This window comes from Schistocerca cancellata, chromosome 9 (assembly GCF_023864275.1).
Source record: "Schistocerca cancellata isolate TAMUIC-IGC-003103 chromosome 9, iqSchCanc2.1, whole genome shotgun sequence".
Taxonomy (NCBI): Eukaryota; Metazoa; Arthropoda; class Insecta; order Orthoptera; family Acrididae; genus Schistocerca; species Schistocerca cancellata.
The window spans coordinates 308,350,159-308,367,037 of NC_064634.1; the positions used below are offsets into that span (position 1 = coordinate 308,350,159).

Below are 16,879 nucleotides of genomic sequence, written 5' to 3' on the forward strand. Positions count from 1 at the left end.
CTTTGCTCGGCTGACGCTTGCAAGAAGCGATATTTACCACGATCGTCTCGAGATGCAGCTGCGAGATGCTCAGGATTGACATTGCACTCCACGCAGGTGGCAACATTCGAATGCACTGCCTAGCTACGCGCCCGCAACTAACAAAATGCCGACCCTGCCAGGATTCGAACCTGGAATCTTCTGATCCGTAGTCAGACGCGTTATCCGTTGCGCCACAGGGCCACAGCTGGCGTTTCGTAATATGAGGCGAGTACACGTCGCAGAGCAACGTGTTCTCCGTGGCTCTGCAACTGCGTGTCGTCCACTGACAACGGCGGCGCGGCCATTCTGGTCTTCCGCACTCTGCAGGGAGCTGCCAAGGAAGGCATCTCTCCTCCAGCTGCTCGGCCACGGTGCGCCTGCATAGCTTAGAGCTTGCCACACATCTGCCCTCGCTGTTGGACAGGTAGCAGAAGGCAAGGCGCGCGTTTTTCTGCAATTTTTCGGTGATGACAAGCGGTTGATATGCTTGCAAGTGTAGCATATGAAACAAGAATCGTATGAAGGATCCGTAGCCAGGTGCTAAAGTCGCAGTATGGCCGCAGGTGACGGTCGTATGACGGGTCTGTAGCCACAACAGGATGGCAGCAAAGCGAATACCGCTAACTGAAAGCACCCTGCTGTAGCCCCAGTGGCGCAATTGGTTAGCGCACGGTACTTATAAGGCAGTAGCCGTGAGCAATGCCGGGGTTGTGAGTTCGAGCCTCACCTGGGGCATACTTTTACTTCGTAGCAGCTGACTCTGAAAGCATCGGGACGCTAGATTTGAGATGTATCACCTGCTTGAGAAACATAAGTGTGCGTGCATTATAAGTACCGATTGCGTATTCCTCGGTAGTATAGTGGTTAGTATCCCCGCCTGTCACGCGGGAGACCGGGGTTCGATTCCCCGCCGGGGAGGTGCGATTTTTATATCGCGAAAGTTGCACGTGTGGCCCGAAAGGACATTAACGTTGTGATCGAGAAATGTAGTTGCTGCAGAATCGTAAGAAACTCTGCGTCTTAGCAAGTGTTTCTCGTATTCTTCACACGACGACGTCGTCGTCGTTTCAGAACGTACAGGGTTTGCTGTTGACGCTGAATCAGCGCACACCAGGCTTAATGATCGAGCTCGAAGCACCCAAGAAAAAGAATAATTTTAGCAGAGCGTGGTTTCGATCCACGGACCTCTGGGTTATGGGCCCAGCACGCTTCCACTGCGCCACTCTGCTGCGTGGAGGCGTGCGCCCTCTTCGGTGCGTGACATGGGACGCTTGGAAAAGCGTTGTCTGCGTCGCGTACCGTTTAATAAACTGTGCAACATCTCTCAGCTTGACTTGTCTCGACTTTGCTCGACTGTCGCTACGCTGACGCTTGCAAGAAGCGATATTTACCACGATCGTCTCGAGATGCAGCTGCGAGATGCTCAGGATTGACATTGCACTCCACGCAGGTGGCAACATTCGAATGCACTGCCTAGCTACGCGCCCGCAACTAACAAAATGCCGACCCTGCCAGGATTCGAACCTGGAATCTTCTGATCCGTAGTCAGACGCGTTATCCGTTGCGCCACAGGGCCACAGCTGGCGTTTCGTAATATGAGGCGAGTACACGTCGCAGAGCAACGTGTTCTCCGTGGCTCTGCAACTGCGTGTCGTCCACTGACAACGGCGGCGCGGCCATTCTGGTCTTCCGCACTCTGCAGGGAGCTGCCAAGGAAGGCATCTCTCCTCCAGCTGCTCGGCCACGGTGCGCCTGCGTAGCTTAGAGCTTGCCACACATCTGCCCTCGCTGTTGGACAGGTAGCAGAAGGCAAGGCGCGCGTTTTTCTGCAATTTTTCGGTGATGACAAGCGGTTGATATGCTTGCAAGTGTAGCATATGAAACAAGAATCGTATGAAGGATCCGTAGCCAGGTGCTAAAGTCGCAGTATGGCCGCAGGTGACGGTCGTATGACGGGTCTGTAGCCACAACAGGATGGCAGCAAAGCGAATACCGCTAACTGAAAGCACCCTGCTGTAGCCCCAGTGGCGCAATTGGTTAGCGCACGGTACTTATAAGGCAGTAGCCGTGAGCAATGCCGGGGTTGTGAGTTCGAGCCTCACCTGGGGCATACTTTTACTTCGTAGCAGCTGACTCTGAAAGCATCGGGACGCTAGATTTGAGATGTATCACCTGCTTGAGAAACATAAGTGTGCGTGCATTATAAGTACCGATTGCGTATTCCTCGGTAGTATAGTGGTTAGTATCCCCGCCTGTCACGCGGGAGACCGGGGTTCGATTCCCCGCCGGGGAGGTGAGATTTTTATATCGCGAAAGTTGCACGTGTGGCCCGAAAGGACATTAACGTTGTGATCGAGAAATGTAGTTGCTGCAGAATCGTAAGAAACTCTGCGTCTTAGCAAGTGTTTCTCGTATTCTTCACACGACGACGTCGTCGTCGTTTCAGAACGTACAGGGTTTGCTGTTGACGCTGAATCAGCGCACACCAGGCTTAATGATCGAGCTCGAAGCACCCAAGAAAAAGAATAATTTTAGCAGAGCGTGGTTTCGATCCACGGACCTCTGGGTTATGGGCCCAGCACGCTTCCACTGCGCCACTCTGCTGCGTGGAGGCGTGCGCCCTCTTCGGTGCGTGACATGGGACGCTTGGAAAAGCGTTGTCTGCGTCGCGTACCGTTTAATAAACTGTGCAACATCTCTCAGCTTGACTTGTCTCGACTTTGCTCGACTGTCGCTACGCTGACGCTTGCAAGAAGCGATATTTACCACGATCGTCTCGAGATGCAGCTGCGAGATGCTCAGGATTGACATTGCACTCCACGCAGGTGGCAACATTCGAATGCACTGCCTAGCTACGCGCCCGCAACTAACAAAATGCCGACCCTGCCAGGATTCGAACCTGGAATCTTCTGATCCGTAGTCAGACGCGTTATCCGTTGCGGCAAAGGGCCACAGCTGGCGTTTCGTAATATGAGGCGAGTACACGTCGCAGAGCAACGTGTTCTCCGTGGCTCTGCAACTGCGTGTCGTCCACTGACAACGGCGGCGCGGCCATTCTGGTCTTCCGCACTCTGCAGGGAGCTGCCAAGGAAGGCATCTCTCCTCCAGCTACTCGGCCACGGTGCGCCTGCATAGCTTAGAGCTTGCCACACATCTGCCCTCGCTGTTGGACAGGTAGCAGAAGGCAAGGCGCGCGTTTTTCTGGAATTTTTCGGTGATGACAAGCGGTTGATATGCTTGCAAGTGTAGCATATGAAACAAGAATCGTATGAAGGATCCGTAGCCAGGTGCTAAAGTCGCAGTATGGCCGCAGGTGACGGTCGTATGACGGGTCTGTAGCCACAACAGGATGGCAGCAAAGCGAATACCGCTAACTGAAAGCACCCTGCTGTAGCCCCAGTGGCGCAATTGGTTAGCGCACGGTACTTATAAGGCAGTAGCCGTGAGCAATGCCGGGGTTGTGAGTTCGAGCCTCACCTGGGGCATACTTTTACTTCGTAGCAGCTGACTCTGAAAGCATCGGGACGCTAGATTTGAGATGTATCACCTGCTTGAGAAACATAAGTGTGCGTGCATTATAAGTACCGATTGCGTATTCCTCGGTAGTATAGTGGTTAGTATCCCCGCCTGTCACGCGGGAGACCGGGGTTCGATTCCCCGCCGGGGAGGTGCGATTTTTATATCGCGAAAGTTGCACGTGTGGCCCGAAAGGACATTAACGTTGTGATCGAGAAATGTAGTTGCTGCAGAATCGTAAGAAACTCTGCGTCTTAGCAAGTGTTTCTCGTATTCTTCACACGACGACGTCGTCGTCGTTTCAGAACGTACAGGGTTTGCTGTTGACGCTGAATCAGCGCACACCAGGTTTAATGATCGAGCTCGAAGCACCCAAGAAAAAGAATAATTTTAGCAGAGCGTGGTTTCGATCCACGGACCTCTGGGTTATGGGCCCAGCACGCTTCCACTGCGCCACTCTGCTCCGTGGAGGCGTGCGCCCTCTTCGGTGCGTGACATGGGACGCTTGGAAAAGCGTTGTCTGCGTCGCGTACCGTTTAATAAACTGTGCAACATCTCTCAGCTTGACTTGTCTCGACTTTGCTCGACTGTCGCTACGCTGACGCTTGCAAGAAGCGATATTTACCACGATCGTCTCGAGATGCAGCTGCGAGATGCTCAGGATTGACATTGCACTCCACGCAGGTGGCAACATTCGAATGCACTGCCTAGCTACGCGCCCGCAACTAACAAAATGCCGACCCTGCCAGGATTCGAACCTGGAATCTTCTGATCCGTAGTCAGACGCGTTATCCGTTGCGCCACAGGGCCACAGCTGGCGTTTCGTAATATGAGGCGAGTACACGTCGCAGAGCAACGTGTTCTCCGTGGCTCTGCAACTGCGTGTCGTCCACTGACAACGGCGGCGCGGCCATTCTGGTCTTCCGCACTCTGCAGGGAGCTGCCAAGGAAGGCATCTCTCCTCCAGCTGCTCGGCCACGGTGCGCCTGCATAGCTTAGAGCTTGCCACACATCTGCCCTCGCTGTTGGACAGGTAGCAGAAGGCAAGGCGCGCGTTTTTCTGCAATTTTTCGGTGATGACAAGCGGTTGATATGCTTGCAAGTGTAGCATATGAAACAAGAATCGTATGAAGGATCCGTAGCCAGGTGCTAAAGTCGCAGTATGGCCGCAGGTGACGGTCGTATGACGGGTCTGTAGCCACAACAGGATGGCAGCAAAGCGAATACCGCTAACTGAAAGCACCCTGCTGTAGCCCCAGTGGCGCAATTGGTTAGCGCACGGTACTTATAAGGCAGTAGCCGTGAGCAATGCCGGGGTTGTGAGTTCGAGCCTCACCTGGGGCATACTTTTACTTCGTAGCAGCTGACTCTGAAAGCATCGGGACGCTAGATTTGAGATGTATCACCTGCTTGAGAAACATAAGTGTGCGTGCATTATAAGTACCGATTGCGTATTCCTCGGTAGTATAGTGGTTAGTATCCCCGCCTGTCACGCGGGAGACCGGGGTTCGATTCCCCGCCGGGGAGGTGCGATTTTTATATCGCGAAAGTTGCACGTGTGGCCCGAAAGGACATTAACGTTGTGATCGAGAAATGTAGTTGCTGCAGAATCGTAAGAAACTCTGCGTCTTAGCAAGTGTTTCTCGTATTCTTCACACGACGACGTCGTCGTCGTTTCAGAACGTACAGGGTTTGCTGTTGACGCTGAATCAGCGCACACCAGGCTTAATGATCGAGCTCGAAGCACCCAAGAAAAAGAATAATTTTAGCAGAGCGTGGTTTCGATCCACGGACCTCTGGGTTATGGGCCCAGCACGCTTCCACTGCGCCACTCTGCTGCGTGGAGGCGTGCGCCCTCTTCGGTGCGTGACATGGGACGCTTGGAAAAGCGTTGTCTGCGTCGCGTACCGTTTAATAAACTGTGCAACATCTCTCAGCTTGACTTGTCTCGACGTTGCTCGGCTGACGCTTGCAAGAAGCGATATTTACCACGATCGTCTCGAGATGCAGCTGCGAGATGCTCAGGATTGACATTGCACTCCACGCAGGTGGCAACATTCGAATGCACTGCCTAGCTACGCGCCCGCAACTAACAAAATGCCGACCCTGCCAGGATTCGAACCTGGAATCTTCTGATCCGTAGTCAGACGCGTTATCCGTTGCGCCACAGGGCCACAGCTGGCGTTTCGTAATATGAGGCGAGTACACGTCGCAGAGCAACGTGTTCTCCGTGGCTCTGCAACTGCGTGTCGTCCACTGACAACGGCGGCGCGGCCATTCTGGTCTTCCGCACTCTGCAGGGAGCTGCCAAGGAAGGCATCTCTCCTCCAGCTGCTCGGCCACGGTGCGCCTGCGTAGCTTAGAGCTTGCCACACATCTGCCCTCGCTGTTGGACAGGTAGCAGAAGGCAAGGCGCGCGTTTTTCTGCAATTTTTCGGTGATGACAAGCGGTTGATATGCTTGCAAGTGTAGCATATGAAACAAGAATCGTATGAAGGATCCGTAGCCAGGTGCTAAAGTCGCAGTATGGCCGCAGGTGACGGTCGTATGACGGGTCTGTAGCCACAACAGGATGGCAGCAAAGCGAATACCGCTAACTGAAAGCACCCTGCTGTAGCCCCAGTGGCGCAATTGGTTAGCGCACGGTACTTATAAGGCAGTAGCCGTGAGCAATGCCGGGGTTGTGAGTTCGAGCCTCACCTGGGGCATACTTTTACTTCGTAGCAGCTGACTCTGAAAGCATCGGGACGCTAGATTTGAGATGTATCACCTGCTTGAGAAACATAAGTGTGCGTGCATTATAAGTACCGATTGCGTATTCCTCGGTAGTATAGTGGTTAGTATCCCCGCCTGTCACGCGGGAGACCGGGGTTCGATTCCCCGCCGGGGAGGTGCGATTTTTATATCGCGAAAGTTGCACGTGTGGCCCGAAAGGACATTAACGTTGTGATCGAGAAATGTAGTTGCTGCAGAATCGTAAGAAACTCTGCGTCTTAGCAAGTGTTTCTCGTATTCTTCACACGACGACGTCGTCGTCGTTTCAGAACGTACAGGGTTTGCTGTTGACGCTGAATCAGCGCACACCAGGCTTAATGATCGAGCTCGAAGCACCCAAGAAAAAGAATAATTTTAGCAGAGCGTGGTTTCGATCCACGGACCTCTGGGTTATGGGCCCAGCACGCTTCCACTGCGCCACTCTGCTGCGTGGAGGCGTGCGCCCTCTTCGGTGCGTGACATGGGACGCTTGGAAAAGCGTTGTCTGCGTCGCGTACCGTTTAATAAACTGTGCAACATCTCTCAGCTTGACTTGTCTCGACTTTGCTCGACTGACGCTACGCTGACGCTTGCAAGAAGCGATATTTACCACGATCGTCTCGAGATGCAGCTGCGAGATGCTCAGGATTGACATTGCACTCCACGCAGGTGGCAACATTCGAATGCACTGCCTAGCTACGCGCCCGCAACTAACAAAATGCCGACCCTGCCAGGATTCGAACCTGGAATCATCTGATCCGTAGTCAGACGCGTTATCCGTTGCGCCACAGGGCCACAGCTGGCGTTTCGTAATATGAGGCGAGTACACGTCGCAGAGCAACGTGTTCTCCGTGGCTCTGCAACTGCGTGTCGTCCACTGACAACGGCGGCGCGGCCATTCTGGTCTTCCGCACTCTGCAGGGAGCTGCCAAGGAAGGCATCTCTCCTCCAGCTGCTCGGCCACGGTGCGCCTGCATAGCTTAGAGCTTGCCACACATCTGCCCTCGCTGTTGGACAGGTAGCAGAAGGCAAGGCGCGCGTTTTTCTGCAATTTTTCGGTGATGACAAGCGGTTGATATGCTTGCAAGTGTAGCATATGAAACAAGAATCGTATGAAGGATCCGTAGCCAGGTGCTAAAGTCGCAGTATGGCCGCAGGTGACGGTCGTATGACGGGTCTGTAGCCACAACAGGATGGCAGCAAAGCGAATACCGCTAACTGAAAGCACCCTGCTGTAGCCCCAGTGGCGCAATTGGTTAGCACACGGTACTTATAAGGCAGTAGCCGTGAGCAATGCCGGGGTTGTGAGTTCGAGCCTCACCTGGGGCATACTTTTACTTCGTAGCAGCTGACTCTGAAAGCATCGGGACGCTAGATTTGAGATGTATCACCTGCTTGAGAAACATAAGTGTGCGTGCATTATAAGTACCGATTGCGTATTCCTCGGTAGTATAGTGGTTAGTATCCCCGCCTGTCACGCGGGAGACCGGGGTTCGATTCCCCGCCGGGGAGGTGCGATTTTTATATCGCGAAAGTTGCACGTGTGGCCCGAAAGGACATTAACGTTGTGATCGAGAAATGTAGTTGCTGCAGAATCGTAAGAAACTCTGCGTCTTAGCAAGTGTTTCTCGTATTCTTCACACGACGACGTCGTCGTCGTTTCAGAACGTACAGGGTTTGCTGTTGACGCTGAATCAGCGCACACCAGGCTTAATGATCGAGCTCGAAGCACCCAAGAAAAAGAATAATTTTAGCAGAGCGTGGTTTCGATCCACGGACCTCTGGGTTATGGGCCCAGCACGCTTCCACTGCGCCACTCTGCTGCGTGGAGGCGTGCGCCCTCTTCGGTGCGTGACATGGGACGCTTGGAAAAGCGTTGTCTGCGTCGCGTACCGTTTAATAAACTGTGCAACATCTCTCAGCTTGACTTGTCTCGACTTTGCTCGACTGTCGCTACGCTGACGCTTGCAAGAAGCGATATTTACCACGATCGTCTCGAGATGCAGCTGCGAGATGCTCAGGATTGACATTGCACTCCACGCAGGTGGCAACATTCGAATGCACTGCCTAGCTACGCGCCCGCAACTAACAAAATGCCGACCCTGCCAGGATTCGAACCTGGAATCTTCTGATCCGTAGTCAGACGCGTTATCCGTTGCGGCAAAGGGCCACAGCTGGCGTTTCGTAATATGAGGCGAGTACACGTCGCAGAGCAACGTGTTCTCCGTGGCTCTGCAACTGCGTGTCGTCCACTGACAACGGCGGCGCGGCCATTCTGGTCTTCCGCACTCTGCAGGGAGCTGCCAAGGAAGGCATCTCTCCTCCAGCTACTCGGCCACGGTGCGCCTGCATAGCTTAGAGCTTGCCACACATCTGCCCTCGCTGTTGGACAGGTAGCAGAAGGCAAGGCGCGCGTTTTTCTGCAATTTTTCGGTGATGACAAGCGGTTGATATGCTTGCAAGTGTAGCATATGAAACAAGAATCGTATGAAGGATCCGTAGCCAGGTGCTAAAGTCGCAGTATGGCCGCAGGTGACGGTCGTATGACGGGTCTGTAGCCACAACAGGATGGCAGCAAAGCGAATACCGCTAACTGAAAGCACCCTGCTGTAGCCCCAGTGGCGCAATTGGTTAGCGCACGGTACTTATAAGGCAGTAGCCGTGAGCAATGCCGGGGTTGTGAGTTCGAGCCTCACCTGGGGCATACTTTTACTTCGTAGCAGCTGACTCTGAAAGCATCGGGACGCTAGATTTGAGATGTATCACCTGCTTGAGAAACATAAGTGTGCGTGCATTATAAGTACCGATTGCGTATTCCTCGGTAGTATAGTGGTTAGTATCCCCGCCTGTCACGCGGGAGACCGGGGTTCGATTCCCCGCCGGGGAGGTGCGATTTTTATATCGCGAAAGTTGCACGTGTGGCCCGAAAGGACATTAACGTTGTGATCGAGAAATGTAGTTGCTGCAGAATCGTAAGAAACTCTGCGTCTTAGCAAGTGTTTCTCGTATTCTTCACACGACGACGTCGTCGTCGTTTCAGAACGTACAGGGTTTGCTGTTGACGCTGAATCAGCGCACACCAGGTTTAATGATCGAGCTCGAAGCACCCAAGAAAAAGAATAATTTTAGCACAGCGTGGTTTCGATCCACGGACCTCTGGGTTATGGGCCCAGCACGCTTCCACTGCGCCACTCTGCTGCGTGGAGGCGTGCGCCCTCTTCGGTGCGTGACATGGGACGCTTGGAAAAGCGTTGTCTGCGTCGCGTACCGTTTAATAAACTGTGCAACATCTCTCAGCTTGACTTGTCTCGACTTTGCTCGGCTGACGCTTGCAAGAAGCGATATTTACCACGATCGTCTCGAGATGCAGCTGCGAGATGCTCAGGATTGACATTGCACTCCACGCAGGTGGCAACATTCGAATGCACTGCCTAGCTACGCGCCCGCAACTAACAAAATGCCGACCCTGCCAGGACTCGAACCTGGAATCTTCTGATCCGTAGTCAGACGCGTTATCCGTTGCGCCACAGGGCCACAGCTGGCGTTTCGTAATATGAGGCGAGTACACGTCGCAGAGCAACGTGTTCTCCGTGGCTCTGCAACTGCGTGTCGTCCACTGACAACGGCGGCGCGGCCATTCTGGTCTTCCGCACTCTGCAGGGAGCTGCCAAGGAAGGCATCTCTCCTCCAGCTGCTCGGCCACGGTGCGCCTGCATAGCTTAGAGCTTGCCACACATCTGCCCTCGCTGTTGGACAGGTAGCAGAAGGCAAGGCGCGCGTTTTTCTGCAATTTTTCGGTGATGACAAGCGGTTGATATGCTTGCAAGTGTAGCATATGAAACAAGAATCGTATGAAGGATCCGTAGCCAGGTGCTAAAGTCGCAGTATGGCCGCAGGTGACGGTCGTATGACGGGTCTGTAGCCACAACAGGATGGCAGCAAAGCGAATACCGCTAACTGAAAGCACCCTGCTGTAGCCCCAGTGGCGCAATTGGTTAGCGCACGGTACTTATAAGGCAGTAGCCGTGAGCAATGCCGGGGTTGTGAGTTCGAGCCTCACCTGGGGCATACTTTTACTTCGTAGCAGCTGACTCTGAAAGCATCGGGACGCTAGATTTGAGATGTATCACCTGCTTGAGAAACATAAGTGTGCGTGCATTATAAGTACCGATTGCGTATTCCTCGGTAGTATAGTGGTTAGTATCCCCGCCTGTCACGCGGGAGACCGGGGTTCGATTCCCCGCCGGGGAGGTGCGATTTTTATATCGCGAAAGTTGCACGTGTGGCCCGAAAGGACATTAACGTTGTGATCGAGAAATGTAGTTGCTGCAGAATCGTAAGAAACTCTGCGTCTTAGCAAGTGTTTCTCGTATTCTTCACACGACGACGTCGTCGTCGTTTCAGAACGTACAGGGTTTGCTGTTGACGCTGAATCAGCGCACACCAGGCTTAATGATCGAGCTCGAAGCACCCAAGAAAAAGAATAATTTTAGCAGAGCGTGGTTTCGATCCACGGACCTCTGGGTTATGGGCCCAGCACGCTTCCACTGCGCCACTCTGCTGCGTGGAGGCGTGCGCCCTCTTCGGTGCGTGACATGGGACGCTTGGAAAAGCGTTGTCTGCGTCGCGTACCGTTTAATAAACTGTGCAACATCTCTCAGCTTGACTTGTCTCGACTTTGCTCGACTGTCGCTACGCTGACGCTTGCAAGAAGCGATATTTACCACGATCGTCTCGAGATGCAGCTGCGAGATGCTCAGGATTGACATTGCACTCCACGCAGGTGGCAACATTCGAATGCACTGCCTAGCTACGCGCCCGCAACTAACAAAATGCCGACCCTGCCAGGATTCGAACCTGGAATCTTCTGATCCGTAGTCAGACGCGTTATCCGTTGCGGCAAAGGGCCACAGCTGGCGTTTCGTAATATGAGGCGAGTACACGTCGCAGAGCAACGTGTTCTCCGTGGCTCTGCAACTGCGTGTCGTCCACTGACAACGGCGGCGCGGCCATTCTGGTCTTCCGCACTCTGCAGGGAGCTGCCAAGGAAGGCATCTCTCCTCCAGCTACTCGGCCACGGTGCGCCTGCATAGCTTAGAGCTTGCCACACATCTGCCCTCGCTGTTGGACAGGTAGCAGAAGGCAAGGCGCGCGTTTTTCTGCAATTTTTCGGTGATGACAAGCGGTTGATATGCTTGCAAGTGTAGCATATGAAACAAGAATCGTATGAAGGATCCGTAGCCAGGTGCTAAAGTCGCAGTATGGCCGCAGGTGACGGTCGTATGACGGGTCTGTAGCCACAACAGGATGGCAGCAAAGCGAATACCGCTAACTGAAAGCACCCTGCTGTAGCCCCAGTGGCGCAATTGGTTAGCGCACGGTACTTATAAGGCAGTAGCCGTGAGCAATGCCGGGGTTGTGAGTTCGAGCCTCACCTGGGGCATACTTTTACTTCGTAGCAGCTGACTCTGAAAGCATCGGGACGCTAGATTTGAGATGTATCACCTGCTTGAGAAACATAAGTGTGTGTGCATTATAAGTACCGATTGCGTATTCCTCGGTAGTATAGTGGTTAGTATCCCCGCCTGTCACGCGGGAGACCGGGGTTCGATTCCCCGCCGGGGAGGTGCGATTTTTATATCGCGAAAGTTGCACGTGTGGCCCGAAAGGACATTAACGTTGTGATCGAGAAATGTAGTTGCTGCAGAATCGTAAGAAACTCTGCGTCTTAGCAAGTGTTTCTCGTATTCTTCACACGACGACGTCGTCGTCGTTTCAGAACGTACAGGGTTTGCTGTTGACGCTGAATCAGCGCACACCAGGTTTAATGATCGAGCTCGAAGCACCCAAGAAAAAGAATAATTTTAGCAGAGCGTGGTTTCGATCCACGGACCTCTGGGTTATGGGCCCAGCACGCTTCCACTGCGCCACTCTGCTGCGTGGAGGCGTGCGCCCTCTTCGGTGCGTGACATGGGACGCTTGGAAAAGCGTTGTCTGCGTCGCGTACCGTTTAATAAACTGTGCAACATCTCTCAGCTTGACTTGTCTCGACTTTGCTCGGCTGACGCTTGCAAGAAGCGATATTTACCACGATCGTCTCGAGATGCAGCTGCGAGATGCTCAGGATTGACATTGCACTCCACGCAGGTGGCAACATTCGAATGCACTGCCTAGCTACGCGCCCGCAACTAACAAAATGCCGACCCTGCCAGGATTCGAACCTGGAATCTTCTGATCCGTAGTCAGACGCGTTATCCGTTGCGCCACAGGGCCACAGCTGGCGTTTAGTAATATGAGGCGAGTACACGTCGCAGAGCAACGTGTTCTCCGTGGCTCTGCAACTGCGTGTCGTCCACTGACAACGGCGGCGCGGCCATTCTGGTCTTCCGCACTCTGCAGGGAGCTGCCAAGGAAGGCATCTCTCCTCCAGCTGCTCGGCCACGGTGCGCCTGCATAGCTTAGAGCTTGCCACACATCTGCCCTCGCTGTTGGACAGGTAGCAGAAGGCAAGGCGCGCGTTTTTCTGCAATTTTTCGGTGATGACAAGCGGTTGATATGCTTGCAAGTGTAGCATATGAAACAAGAATCGTATGAAGGATCCGTAGCCAGGTGCTAAAGTCGCAGTATGGCCGCAGGTGACGGTCGTATGACGGGTCTGTAGCCACAACAGGATGGCAGCAAAGCGAATACCGCTAACTGAAAGCACCCTGCTGTAGCCCCAGTGGCGCAATTGGTTAGCGCACGGTACTTATAAGGCAGTAGCCGTGAGCAATGCCGGGGTTGTGAGTTCGAGCCTCACCTGGGGCATACTTTTACTTCGTAGCAGCTGACTCTGAAAGCATCGGGACGCTAGATTTGAGATGTATCACCTGCTTGAGAAACATAAGTGTGCGTGCATTATAAGTACCGATTGCGTATTCCTCGGTAGTATAGTGGTTAGTATCCCCGCCTGTCACGCGGGAGACCGGGGTTCGATTCCCCGCCGGGGAGGTGCGATTTTTATATCGCGAAAGTTGCACGTGTGGCCCGAAAGGACATTAACGTTGTGATCGAGAAATGTAGTTGCTGCAGAATCGTAAGAAACTCTGCGTCTTAGCAAGTGTTTCTCGTATTCTTCACACGACGACGTCGTCGTCGTTTCAGAACGTACAGGGTTTGCTGTTGACGCTGAATCAGCGCACACCAGGCTTAATGATCGAGCTCGAAGCACCCAAGAAAAAGAATAAATTTAGCAGAGCGTGGTTTCGATCCACGGACCTCTGGGTTATGGGCCCAGCACGCTTCCACTGTGCCACTCTGCTGCGTGGAGGCGTGCGCCCTCTTCGGTGCGTGACATGGGACGCTTGGAAAAGCGTTGTCTGCGTCGCGTACCGTTTAATAAACTGTGCAACATCTCTCAGCTTGACTTGTCTCGACTTTGCTCGACTGTCGCTACGCTGACGCTTGCAAGAAGCGATATTTACCACGATCGTCTCGAGATGCAGCTGCGAGATGCTCAGGATTGACATTGCACTCCACGCAGGTGGCAACATTCGAATGCACTGCCTAGCTACGCGCCCGCAACTAACAAAATGCCGACCCTGCCAGGATTCGAACTTGGAATCTTCTGATCCGTAGTCAGACGCGTTATCCGTTGCGGCAAAGGGCCACAGCTGGCGTTTCGTAATATGAGGCGAGTACACGTCGCAGAGCAACGTGTTCTCCGTGGCTCTGCAACTGCGTGTCGTCCACTGACAACGGCGGCGCGGCCATTCTGGTCTTCCGCACTCTGCAGGGAGCTGCCAAGGAAGGCATCTCTCCTCCAGCTGCTCGGCCACGGTGCGCCTGCATAGCTTAGAGCTTGCCACACATCTGCCCTCGCTGTTGGACAGGTAGCAGAAGGCAAGGCGCGCGTTTTTCTGCAATTTTTCGGTGATGACAAGCGGTTGATATGCTTGCAAGTGTAGCATATGAAACAAGAATCGTATGAAGGATCCGTAGCCAGGTGCTAAAGTCGCAGTATGGCCGCAGGTGACGGTCGTATGACGGGTCTGTAGCCACAACAGGATGGCAGCAAAGCGAATACCGCTAACTGAAAGCACCCTGCTGTAGCCCCAGTGGCGCAATTGGTTAGCGCACGGTACTTATAAGGCAGTAGCCGTGAGCAATGCCGGGGTTGTGAGTTCGAGCCTCACCTGGGGCATACTTTTACTTCGTAGCAGCTGACTCTGAAAGCATCGGGACGCTAGATTTGAGATGTATCACCTGCTTGAGAAACATAAGTGTGCGTGCATTATAAGTACCGATTGCGTATTCCTCGGTAGTATAGTGGTTAGTATCCCCGCCTGTCACGCGGGAGACCGGGGTTCGATTCCCCGCCGGGGAGGTGCGATTTTTATATCGCGAAAGTTGCACGTGTGGCCCGAAAGGACATTAACGTTGTGATCGAGAAATGTAGTTGCTGCAGAATCGTAAGAAACTCTGCGTCTTAGCAAGTGTTTCTCGTATTCTTCACACGACGACGTCGTCGTCGTTTCAGAACGTACAGGGTTTGCTGTTGACGCTGAATCAGCGCACACCAGGCTTAATGATCGAGCTCGAAGCACCCAAGAAAAAGAATAATTTTAGCAGAGCGTGGTTTCGATCCACGGACCTCTGGGTTATGGGCCCAGCACGCTTCCACTGCGCCACTCTGCTGCGTGGAGGCGTGCGCCCTCTTCGGTGCGTGACATGGGACGCTTGGAAAAGCGTTGTCTGCGTCGCGTACCGTTTAATAAACTGTGCAACATCTCTCAGCTTGACTTGTCTCGACTTTGCTCGACTGTCGCTACGCTGACGCTTGCAAGAAGCGATATTTACCACGATCGTCTCGAGATGCAGCTGCGAGATGCTCAGGATTGACATTGCACTCCACGCAGGTGGCAACATTCGAATGCACTGCCTTGCTACGCGCCCGCAACTAACAAAATGCCGACCCTGCCAGGATTCGAACCTGGAATCTTCTGATCCGTAGTCAGACGCGTTATCCGTTGCGGCAAAGGGCCACAGCTGGCGTTTCGTAATATGAGGCGAGTACACGTCGCAGAGCAACGTGTTCTCCGTGGCTCTGCAACTGCGTGTCGTCCACTGACAACGGCGGCGCGGCCATTCTGGTCTTCCGCACTCTGCAGGGAGCTGCCAAGGAAGGCATCTCTCCTCCAGCTACTCGGCCACGGTGCGCCTGCATAGCTTAGAGCTTGCCACACATCTGCCCTCGCTGTTGGACAGGTAGCAGAAGGCAAGGCGCGCGTTTTTCTGCAATTTTTCGGTGATGACAAGCGGTTGATATGCTTGCAAGTGTAGCATATGAAACAAGAATCGTATGAAGGATCCGTAGCCAGGTGCTAAAGTCGCAGTATGGCCGCAGGTGACGGTCGTATGACGGGTCTGTAGCCACAACAGGATGGCAGCAAAGCGAATACCGCTAACTGAAAGCACCCTGCTGTAGCCCCAGTGGCGCAATTGGTTAGCGCACGGTACTTATAAGGCAGTAGCCGTGAGCAATGCCGGGGTTGTGAGTTCGAGCCTCACCTGGGGCATACTTTTACTTCGTAGCAGCTGACTCTGAAAGCATCGGGACGCTAGATTTGAGATGTATCACCTGCTTGAGAAACATAAGTGTGCGTGCATTATAAGTACCGATTGCGTATTCCTCGGTAGTATAGTGGTTAGTATCCCCGCCTGTCACGCGGGAGACCGGGGTTCGATTCCCCGCCGGGGAGGTGCGATTTTTATATCGCGAAAGTTGCACGTGTGGCCCGAAAGGACATTAACGTTGTGATCGAGAAATGTAGTTGCTGCAGAATCGTAAGAAACTCTGCGTCTTAGCAAGTGTTTCTCGTATTCTTCACACGACGACGTCGTCGTCGTTTCAGAACGTACAGGGTTTGCTGTTGACGCTGAATCAGCGCACACCAGGTTTAATGATCGAGCTCGAAGCACCCAAGAAAAAGAATAATTTTAGCAGAGCGTGGTTTCGATCCACGGACCTCTGGGTTATGGGCCCAGCACGCTTCCACTGCGCCACTCTGCTGCGTGGAGGCGTGCGCCCTCTTCGGTGCGTGACATGGGACGCTTGGAAAAGCGTTGTCTGCGTCGCGTACCGTTTAATAAACTGTGCAACATCTCTCAGCTTGACTTGTCTCGACTTTGCTCGACTGTCGCTACGCTGACGCTTGCAAGAAGCGATATTTACCACGATCGTCTCGAGATGCAGCTGCGAGATGCTCAGGATTGACATTGCACTCCACGCAGGTGGCAACATTCGAATGCACTGCCTAGCTACGCGCCCGCAACTAACAAAATGCCGACCCTGCCAGGATTCGAACCTGGAATCTTCTGATCCGTAGTCAGACGCGTTATCCGTTGCGCCACAGGGCCACAGCTGGCGTTTCGTAATATGAGGCGAGTACACGTCGCAGAGCAACGTGTTCTCCGTGGCTCTGCAACTGCGTGTCGTCCACTGACAACGGCGGCGCGGCCATTCTGGTCTTCCGCACTCTGCAGGGAGCTGCCAAGGAAGGCATCTCTCCTCCAGCTGCTCGGCCACGGTGCGCCTGCATAGCTTAGA

General features: G+C 53.6%; 42 non-coding genes across 42 annotated transcripts; 24 read left to right on the plus strand and 18 right to left on the minus strand.

The window, feature by feature from the left end:
- Positions 1-149: 149 nt before the first annotated feature.
- On the minus strand, positions 150-222 carry Trnar-acg (transfer RNA arginine (anticodon ACG)). Its single transcript has one exon. It is a non-coding gene; the product is annotated as a tRNA-Arg (tRNA).
- A 442-nt stretch (positions 223-664) lies between these two features.
- Positions 665-756, plus strand: Trnai-uau (transfer RNA isoleucine (anticodon UAU)). Its single transcript is given in 2 exon segments — positions 665-702; positions 721-756. It is a non-coding gene; the product is annotated as a tRNA-Ile (tRNA).
- A 111-nt stretch (positions 757-867) lies between these two features.
- On the plus strand, positions 868-939 carry Trnad-guc (transfer RNA aspartic acid (anticodon GUC)). Its single transcript has one exon. It is a non-coding gene; the product is annotated as a tRNA-Asp (tRNA).
- Positions 940-1,178: 239 nt separating this feature from the next.
- On the minus strand, positions 1,179-1,250 carry Trnam-cau (transfer RNA methionine (anticodon CAU)). The gene has a single exon. It is a non-coding gene; the product is annotated as a tRNA-Met (tRNA).
- A 274-nt stretch (positions 1,251-1,524) lies between these two features.
- On the minus strand, positions 1,525-1,597 carry Trnar-acg (transfer RNA arginine (anticodon ACG)). The gene has a single exon. It is a non-coding gene; the product is annotated as a tRNA-Arg (tRNA).
- Positions 1,598-2,039: 442 nt separating this feature from the next.
- Positions 2,040-2,131, plus strand: Trnai-uau (transfer RNA isoleucine (anticodon UAU)). The gene is given in 2 exon segments: positions 2,040-2,077; positions 2,096-2,131. It is a non-coding gene; the product is annotated as a tRNA-Ile (tRNA).
- A 111-nt stretch (positions 2,132-2,242) lies between these two features.
- Positions 2,243-2,314, plus strand: Trnad-guc (transfer RNA aspartic acid (anticodon GUC)). Its single transcript has one exon. It is a non-coding gene; the product is annotated as a tRNA-Asp (tRNA).
- A 239-nt stretch (positions 2,315-2,553) lies between these two features.
- On the minus strand, positions 2,554-2,625 carry Trnam-cau (transfer RNA methionine (anticodon CAU)). Its single transcript has one exon. It is a non-coding gene; the product is annotated as a tRNA-Met (tRNA).
- Positions 2,626-3,414: 789 nt separating this feature from the next.
- On the plus strand, positions 3,415-3,506 carry Trnai-uau (transfer RNA isoleucine (anticodon UAU)). The gene is given in 2 exon segments: positions 3,415-3,452; positions 3,471-3,506. It is a non-coding gene; the product is annotated as a tRNA-Ile (tRNA).
- A 111-nt stretch (positions 3,507-3,617) lies between these two features.
- Trnad-guc (transfer RNA aspartic acid (anticodon GUC)) lies at positions 3,618-3,689 on the plus strand. Its single transcript has one exon. It is a non-coding gene; the product is annotated as a tRNA-Asp (tRNA).
- A 239-nt stretch (positions 3,690-3,928) lies between these two features.
- On the minus strand, positions 3,929-4,000 carry Trnam-cau (transfer RNA methionine (anticodon CAU)). Its single transcript has one exon. It is a non-coding gene; the product is annotated as a tRNA-Met (tRNA).
- Positions 4,001-4,274: 274 nt separating this feature from the next.
- Positions 4,275-4,347, minus strand: Trnar-acg (transfer RNA arginine (anticodon ACG)). Its single transcript has one exon. It is a non-coding gene; the product is annotated as a tRNA-Arg (tRNA).
- A 442-nt stretch (positions 4,348-4,789) lies between these two features.
- On the plus strand, positions 4,790-4,881 carry Trnai-uau (transfer RNA isoleucine (anticodon UAU)). The gene is given in 2 exon segments: positions 4,790-4,827; positions 4,846-4,881. It is a non-coding gene; the product is annotated as a tRNA-Ile (tRNA).
- A 111-nt stretch (positions 4,882-4,992) lies between these two features.
- On the plus strand, positions 4,993-5,064 carry Trnad-guc (transfer RNA aspartic acid (anticodon GUC)). Its single transcript has one exon. It is a non-coding gene; the product is annotated as a tRNA-Asp (tRNA).
- A 239-nt stretch (positions 5,065-5,303) lies between these two features.
- Trnam-cau (transfer RNA methionine (anticodon CAU)) lies at positions 5,304-5,375 on the minus strand. The gene has a single exon. It is a non-coding gene; the product is annotated as a tRNA-Met (tRNA).
- Positions 5,376-5,638: 263 nt separating this feature from the next.
- Positions 5,639-5,711, minus strand: Trnar-acg (transfer RNA arginine (anticodon ACG)). The gene has a single exon. It is a non-coding gene; the product is annotated as a tRNA-Arg (tRNA).
- Positions 5,712-6,153: 442 nt separating this feature from the next.
- Positions 6,154-6,245, plus strand: Trnai-uau (transfer RNA isoleucine (anticodon UAU)). Its single transcript is given in 2 exon segments — positions 6,154-6,191; positions 6,210-6,245. It is a non-coding gene; the product is annotated as a tRNA-Ile (tRNA).
- Positions 6,246-6,356: 111 nt separating this feature from the next.
- Positions 6,357-6,428, plus strand: Trnad-guc (transfer RNA aspartic acid (anticodon GUC)). Its single transcript has one exon. It is a non-coding gene; the product is annotated as a tRNA-Asp (tRNA).
- Positions 6,429-6,667: 239 nt separating this feature from the next.
- Positions 6,668-6,739, minus strand: Trnam-cau (transfer RNA methionine (anticodon CAU)). Its single transcript has one exon. It is a non-coding gene; the product is annotated as a tRNA-Met (tRNA).
- Positions 6,740-7,013: 274 nt separating this feature from the next.
- Trnar-acg (transfer RNA arginine (anticodon ACG)) lies at positions 7,014-7,086 on the minus strand. Its single transcript has one exon. It is a non-coding gene; the product is annotated as a tRNA-Arg (tRNA).
- Positions 7,087-7,528: 442 nt separating this feature from the next.
- On the plus strand, positions 7,529-7,620 carry Trnai-uau (transfer RNA isoleucine (anticodon UAU)). Its single transcript is given in 2 exon segments — positions 7,529-7,566; positions 7,585-7,620. It is a non-coding gene; the product is annotated as a tRNA-Ile (tRNA).
- Positions 7,621-7,731: 111 nt separating this feature from the next.
- Trnad-guc (transfer RNA aspartic acid (anticodon GUC)) lies at positions 7,732-7,803 on the plus strand. The gene has a single exon. It is a non-coding gene; the product is annotated as a tRNA-Asp (tRNA).
- A 239-nt stretch (positions 7,804-8,042) lies between these two features.
- Trnam-cau (transfer RNA methionine (anticodon CAU)) lies at positions 8,043-8,114 on the minus strand. Its single transcript has one exon. It is a non-coding gene; the product is annotated as a tRNA-Met (tRNA).
- A 789-nt stretch (positions 8,115-8,903) lies between these two features.
- On the plus strand, positions 8,904-8,995 carry Trnai-uau (transfer RNA isoleucine (anticodon UAU)). Its single transcript is given in 2 exon segments — positions 8,904-8,941; positions 8,960-8,995. It is a non-coding gene; the product is annotated as a tRNA-Ile (tRNA).
- A 111-nt stretch (positions 8,996-9,106) lies between these two features.
- Positions 9,107-9,178, plus strand: Trnad-guc (transfer RNA aspartic acid (anticodon GUC)). Its single transcript has one exon. It is a non-coding gene; the product is annotated as a tRNA-Asp (tRNA).
- Positions 9,179-9,752: 574 nt separating this feature from the next.
- Positions 9,753-9,825, minus strand: Trnar-acg (transfer RNA arginine (anticodon ACG)). Its single transcript has one exon. It is a non-coding gene; the product is annotated as a tRNA-Arg (tRNA).
- Positions 9,826-10,267: 442 nt separating this feature from the next.
- Trnai-uau (transfer RNA isoleucine (anticodon UAU)) lies at positions 10,268-10,359 on the plus strand. Its single transcript is given in 2 exon segments — positions 10,268-10,305; positions 10,324-10,359. It is a non-coding gene; the product is annotated as a tRNA-Ile (tRNA).
- A 111-nt stretch (positions 10,360-10,470) lies between these two features.
- Trnad-guc (transfer RNA aspartic acid (anticodon GUC)) lies at positions 10,471-10,542 on the plus strand. Its single transcript has one exon. It is a non-coding gene; the product is annotated as a tRNA-Asp (tRNA).
- A 239-nt stretch (positions 10,543-10,781) lies between these two features.
- On the minus strand, positions 10,782-10,853 carry Trnam-cau (transfer RNA methionine (anticodon CAU)). The gene has a single exon. It is a non-coding gene; the product is annotated as a tRNA-Met (tRNA).
- A 789-nt stretch (positions 10,854-11,642) lies between these two features.
- On the plus strand, positions 11,643-11,734 carry Trnai-uau (transfer RNA isoleucine (anticodon UAU)). The gene is given in 2 exon segments: positions 11,643-11,680; positions 11,699-11,734. It is a non-coding gene; the product is annotated as a tRNA-Ile (tRNA).
- A 111-nt stretch (positions 11,735-11,845) lies between these two features.
- Trnad-guc (transfer RNA aspartic acid (anticodon GUC)) lies at positions 11,846-11,917 on the plus strand. The gene has a single exon. It is a non-coding gene; the product is annotated as a tRNA-Asp (tRNA).
- Positions 11,918-12,156: 239 nt separating this feature from the next.
- Positions 12,157-12,228, minus strand: Trnam-cau (transfer RNA methionine (anticodon CAU)). The gene has a single exon. It is a non-coding gene; the product is annotated as a tRNA-Met (tRNA).
- A 263-nt stretch (positions 12,229-12,491) lies between these two features.
- Trnar-acg (transfer RNA arginine (anticodon ACG)) lies at positions 12,492-12,564 on the minus strand. Its single transcript has one exon. It is a non-coding gene; the product is annotated as a tRNA-Arg (tRNA).
- Positions 12,565-13,006: 442 nt separating this feature from the next.
- Trnai-uau (transfer RNA isoleucine (anticodon UAU)) lies at positions 13,007-13,098 on the plus strand. Its single transcript is given in 2 exon segments — positions 13,007-13,044; positions 13,063-13,098. It is a non-coding gene; the product is annotated as a tRNA-Ile (tRNA).
- A 111-nt stretch (positions 13,099-13,209) lies between these two features.
- On the plus strand, positions 13,210-13,281 carry Trnad-guc (transfer RNA aspartic acid (anticodon GUC)). The gene has a single exon. It is a non-coding gene; the product is annotated as a tRNA-Asp (tRNA).
- Positions 13,282-14,381: 1,100 nt separating this feature from the next.
- On the plus strand, positions 14,382-14,473 carry Trnai-uau (transfer RNA isoleucine (anticodon UAU)). Its single transcript is given in 2 exon segments — positions 14,382-14,419; positions 14,438-14,473. It is a non-coding gene; the product is annotated as a tRNA-Ile (tRNA).
- Positions 14,474-14,584: 111 nt separating this feature from the next.
- On the plus strand, positions 14,585-14,656 carry Trnad-guc (transfer RNA aspartic acid (anticodon GUC)). Its single transcript has one exon. It is a non-coding gene; the product is annotated as a tRNA-Asp (tRNA).
- A 239-nt stretch (positions 14,657-14,895) lies between these two features.
- Trnam-cau (transfer RNA methionine (anticodon CAU)) lies at positions 14,896-14,967 on the minus strand. Its single transcript has one exon. It is a non-coding gene; the product is annotated as a tRNA-Met (tRNA).
- Positions 14,968-15,756: 789 nt separating this feature from the next.
- Trnai-uau (transfer RNA isoleucine (anticodon UAU)) lies at positions 15,757-15,848 on the plus strand. Its single transcript is given in 2 exon segments — positions 15,757-15,794; positions 15,813-15,848. It is a non-coding gene; the product is annotated as a tRNA-Ile (tRNA).
- Positions 15,849-15,959: 111 nt separating this feature from the next.
- Positions 15,960-16,031, plus strand: Trnad-guc (transfer RNA aspartic acid (anticodon GUC)). Its single transcript has one exon. It is a non-coding gene; the product is annotated as a tRNA-Asp (tRNA).
- Positions 16,032-16,270: 239 nt separating this feature from the next.
- On the minus strand, positions 16,271-16,342 carry Trnam-cau (transfer RNA methionine (anticodon CAU)). The gene has a single exon. It is a non-coding gene; the product is annotated as a tRNA-Met (tRNA).
- A 274-nt stretch (positions 16,343-16,616) lies between these two features.
- Trnar-acg (transfer RNA arginine (anticodon ACG)) lies at positions 16,617-16,689 on the minus strand. Its single transcript has one exon. It is a non-coding gene; the product is annotated as a tRNA-Arg (tRNA).
- Positions 16,690-16,879: the final 190 nt, after the last annotated feature.